This window comes from Lactuca saligna, chromosome 8, assembly GCF_052625555.1.
Source record: "Lactuca saligna cultivar CGN05327 chromosome 8, ASM5262555v1, whole genome shotgun sequence".
Taxonomy (NCBI): domain Eukaryota; kingdom Viridiplantae; phylum Streptophyta; class Magnoliopsida; order Asterales; family Asteraceae; genus Lactuca; species Lactuca saligna.
The window spans coordinates 177,063,214-177,069,213 of NC_136424.1; positions in this window are offsets into that span (position 1 = coordinate 177,063,214).

The following is a 6,000-nucleotide window of genomic DNA, read 5'->3' on the forward strand; positions in this document are numbered from 1 at the left end:
ACCATCAATTGTAAAAGTGTAGTAATAGTTCTCAGGTGAGTAATATGGCTGAAGAAATGTTATGCCTGCTAACAGTAGTACTGTTGTAACTTTAGTTAGTAATTGATCTTTAATTACTTCGGGGTATTAGCTTAGACTTTAAGTCTTAGTGTATTTATTTGGATATAAATGTAACCTCTCATGTGACCAACTGTAAAGTAGTAGAGTGCCCGATGACCTTCCCAGTCATGCGTAGTGAAGTAATGTAGTGCGACCCCTGGGCCTAGTCTGCTCAGACTGTAGTTAACAGTCGGGATGTAATAGCATCAGTTTCGTATAGATCTATACATGTAGTGTTGTTTTCCTTTCGGGAATCCCTGGTCACATAGTGTAAGCGCAGTAGAGTGCCTTATAGAGGGATAATGTGTTATATTTTGTATTAGTGAGATTCCCTTATGCTTTAGTATGGTAGACTTTTAGTATAGTAAGTAGAGTGTTCTCTTATACTTGCATTAGCTTGTAATATTAACAGTTATAGTGAGTATAGTAGTAGTAGAGGTAACGAGCAGTAGCCTTATCTATACTTATTATAGTTAACTAGAGTATGTAAATTCTTGCCTCTGATTAACAAACGAAATGAATAAGATGAAAACTTTTATATCTAGCACAAATACATATGATATATAATTAAGAAATCAACGACAGTCGGACGGACAACCAATACCATAAGACCACATCAAACAAGAACAGGAAATAAGGCGAGCTATCGGTCCTAAGTCCTTCAAATCTTACTTATGTAAATATATTAGTGTAGATATATTTTAAAAAGGAAAGTAGTTGAAACATAGTTTTGAAAATAGTTTAACAACAATTTAACCTTAAAAACGCACTTGATAATTAGTTAAAACAGTCTTATTGATAAGTATCTAAAAGTGTAGAGAAATCTCTTTTTGATGAAATATTGTAAATCACATATGATTTGCTAATAAAAACTTGTAGTATTATACTTGTATATATCCCCCCCCCCCCCCCAAACATGTAAAAACATTTAAAAGGTTCATTAAGGGGTATGAACTCACCGGATGAGGAATGTGTCAACTAGGATATTAAACGTTAGATCGAGGCTTGAAAATGTGTGAGGTTCATATGTAATATTAAGTGATACAAAAATGTATCTAATTAGACTTTAAATCACTAATTAATTAAGGATATACACTTCTAGTCGCGAAAACACTTCATTTCAAGTGTTTGGAGGGACCCGGGTGACATTTATGGACGTATAGGGCTTTGGGAAATGAGTTTGATCTTTAAGAGTAAACTCCTTAGGGAGTTTGTGGCCCTAAGACCATCACCATATGATTTCACGGTCGTGAACTCATGAATATGGGGTATGATGGTGCTAAATGGTCAATTAACACTTAGGAAAGGTTGCTATGATTTAATCTAAGGCATAGGAATGAGTTTTACCACCAAAGGGACCATCAAAAGGAGTTTACGGCCCTAAACTAGGAGTTTAAGCTCCTATATACTCATTCCTTTCATGATTTGGTGGCCCTAGATTAATCACATGTCATTCAAACCAATTTTACAAGCCTTAGGATGAATTTAGGGCATCATTTGGCTAGTGTTTGTGAGTTTACGGCCCAGGAACCCATTCTAGGGGGGTTTATGGCCGTGAACTCTCCAAGGGGTGGTTTTCATCAAGTTTAAGGCCCCTAAATCGATTGTGGTTGATTCTAGAATTTAATCCAAGGCTATTGGTGTGTTTAAGTGGCTTTTAAACACCTAAATATGAGTTTACTCTCCATGAAGGTGAGTTTACAGCCCAAGAAAGTTCTTGGGCAGTAAACTCATGTTTACTCCCCAAAAACTTGTTTCAAGATGTTCTAAGTCCAGTACATTAAGTCATATAGCCATATCTAAGCTCCAAAGGTCGATTGGAAGGGTTTAAAGGCTCAAAAAACCCTTTTATATGTGTTCACGGCCCAAGAGTGTTCTAGGGCCGTAAACACATGTTTATGGTCCTAAAACATTATTTGAACACGAAAATGAAGGCTAAGGATGTTATACTAGAAGCTAGGATAGTTACCTTGGTGATTTGAAGCTTGAAATGAGTGATTTTTAGACCTAGATCTTGGATTGAGGAGAGAGGTTAGAGAGAGATTAAAGTGTTCAATTGAGGCTTAAACCACTTTAAATATGGTTTGGATTTGAGATACGGTGAAATTCTACCCGATACTGATGTTTACCGAGGCTTTTGGTCGCACCCGATTAAGTTGTCGTCACCCGATATGGTCGAAACTAAAAATTTTCTAATTACTAGTTTGAGATGTTTTCTTGTGTTTCTAACATTATTGGATACTTACAAGATCAAAATAAAAGTCTTAACTTAATTGACCTAATCCAAAAACAAAAACGGAATAATTCGCTTAAGACGAGTTTTACGGACGGAACAGGTTGTGGCGATGGAACAACTTCGGGTTGTCACAAGGAGTCCGATGTCGGGATTCGTCTCGATACAGTGGGAGTAGTCCCAGAGTTATGTTCTTTGTTATATGTGTTTTGTATGGTATGTGGTAGTTTGGGGGAGCCCACTAAGCTTCGTACTTATAGTTTCAGTTTTGGTTTCAGGTACTTCAGCTAGTAAAAGGAAGGGCTTCAGTTGATGGCATTGCATACACCACCGTTGATCAGCCTGGGAGTTTATTATGATTTTATTATGAGACTGCTATTTGTTATTAGATATTATGAGTTTTGAGATAATTGTTTTACGGTTTTATTCTACAGCAATGAGATTTATGTTTGATAAATGATTTTGGAAACGAAATTTTTAGCTTGTATTTTTGGGATGTTTCAATTTTTGTACAAATAAATTATTTCTAAAAACTAATGTATTACTTTATAAAATAAACCAAGAAAACTGGTCTATTTAATTTATTACATACCATATGAATAAATAAATATTACAATCATTTTTAACAAAACAACCAAAAAACACAATGGTCCATGACTAGTTTATACACGTCATACACATATCAAATATAATAGCAAACAACTCTTTGTTTTTTCTAAGACAACTTTTATATAACCAAAATGCATGAAAAATGATTATATATAAAAATAAATAAATTTTACACAACAAGTTGTCAAAGAAGACAAATATAGACATTTATTAACCAAATGAAATACATGCTTGTTTTCCAAAAAGCAAAGATTATATATCAAATATAAAAAAATCATTCTAACATATAAAAGATGGCTCTGATACCACTGATGGATTTTGATACAAAATAAAAGATAGTTTTTCATAAAAACAGGGTAACGAAAGCTTTAAAATTAGCAAGTTTATTTTCGGGTCTATAATAAAATCAAACCATCTAGGATCCATTTATAGAGGTTAAAATGATATTAAAAACAACCATAAAGTGTTTTAGAATGACAACCTTTGGAGTCTTTGAACCCATTTGGATTTGAAGTGTTGATGAAGATACAAAGATCAAAGAAGATGATCTTCTCTATAATTATTCACAATTACGATAAGACACTTGAAATGCTAGTTTCTTCTTGTATTCTTGAGTGTCTTAATCCTTTAAGTACTTAACTCAAGTAAGTACTAAATGAGACAACTCAAAGAGACTTGTATCACCAAAACTACCTTCAAAGGGGAGAGAGGTGAAATGTAGATACTACCTACGACTTTAAGTCTTTTCTAAAAGAAAGAAGGTGGTTAAAATTGCTAGCAAGCACTCATTTATATAGTCCATGCAAAAGCAAAGTTATACCATATAATAATATAAAGTATTTACTAGCTTTTAGAAGCATGAGGAGCATGGGAGGGAGGTTGTCAAGCAACCTCCCATGCTTGGAAGTAATTTCGGCCATGACAAAAGAAAGAGGAAAAAAAATTGTCTCCTAGCTTATTTATGCATAAATACTAGTTAACTAACTTGATCATGGTTAATCAAAGTGTGCAAAACTTTATACATGACTTATTTAATCATATTGTATGATATAATAACTAGTTATACATTTTTTTAATTATTATTTTCACAAAACAATAATTATTTTCTAATTAAATATTATTTATTAATAATCATATTATTAATAAATATACAAAATGTGGCAACTTGATAAATGTGTGACTATATAGGATCATATGATATTAGCAATATCACTCAATAATGATTATTGAGCATATTGATCCAACACGAGCCACACACCTCTTATATATATTTTATCCAAAGGTTTTCCATAAATTAGTTTTATATTTTGAATCGTTTTGATACATGAGACCCAAAATGAATTATGTCCATTCTTGATCCTCCATCACCATTTAGCAAAGAGAGTCAAATCAGCTGACTCAAGACCACCTACACATAGACCTCCAAAAGCTTTAGGTTTTGTAACCACCTCCCAAGCCACCTAATTAATGTTTCCCTTATCTTCATCTTCGCCCCCATAGGAACCTCCTACAAATACCATCTAGAGTAGGGATGTTATTCTGGTCGGAATCGAATTGACCAGAACCGAATAAACCGAAAACTGAACAAGACTATTTGTAGGAACCAAAAACCGGATCGATTAAACCAAGACGGGTCCGATTCGGTTTGGGTAATAATCGGTCTGGTTTGGTTATTAACTGAGTTAACCGAATAATTTTACAATATAATTTAGGATCGAATAGTACCAAAAAGAACCGAATAACCCAAATAAAAGAAATAACATTTACAATAATCAAAGGAAGTCAAATTATTTAAATTCAAATATGGATCGAATGATCTAATCATAACTTTGCAAATATTGAAATTTGTGCCTACAAGAGACAAAACATCTTGAACATATATGTAAGATCTATTACAATAAAGTAAATGTTAATTTAAAAAAAAAATAGATTTAATATCACTTGTTTAAGAGCATGTGTCTCATTGAATATACAACCAAAAAATGCATGTCAACTATGTAAACAATAGTTTAGATTGTTGACTACAAGCGGAGAAAAAATCGAACAAATCGGACAAATAACGAAGACACTATGATAGTTTAAAATTGCCATAAGATTATGCAAACATGTTGAAACAGAAAACTCATCTTTAATACCTCGTGTTTAGGGGACTATATATCATTGAATATACAACCAAAAAATGAATGTAAACTATGTAATCAGTAATTTAAATTGTAAACTACAAGCTGAAAAAAAAATGGAAAAATCGAACAAATAACAAGAATCTATGACAATTTGAAGTTGACCTAAAAATTATGGCTTTTCAATTTCCGGTTCGGTCCTTTAGGCCCGATTAAGATGTTATTCAAGTAACTAGAACGGAGTAACCCGAAAACCGAATAAGCATAAAATACATACCCGAGAACGGAGTAACCCGAAAACCGAATAAGCATAAAATACATACCCGAGAACCGGCCGGATAGCTTATTTTATCCTAATTCAATTTGGTTTGCTTTGGGTTTTCAGTGCAAACGCCCATGATCTAAAGTATTGATAATTTTCTCGGAATCCGAAATAAAGATAAATAAAAAAGAGGAAGGCTACTAAAACCGTGTTGACAATGATAAGCAAAATATTATACATAAAATATATAGAAAAGGGTAAAAAATAACTAATATAATTACATAATCCTTTTCCTTTGGCATGCCAAGATAGGGAAATCTTCAGAAAAGTCCCAATATTTACGGAAAAGTTACACTTTAGTCCCAAGATTTTTTTTTTGAACGAAAAAGTCCTGAAAACCGGCAAAAATTTGCAGTTTGACCCTTTTTGACCGGTTGAAACCGGTACCAAACTAATTTGGGACTATTTCGTAAACTAATCCAAAATATTGGGATTTTTCAGTAAACAAAAAATATTAGGACTTTTCTGTAAACAAAAATATTAGGACTTTTCTATAAACAAAACCTTAATTATTATTATTGTTATTATTATTATTATTATTATTATTATTATTATTATTATTATTATTATTATTAAAAATATAAATAAGAATACTATTTTTTGAACTTGTTATTTTT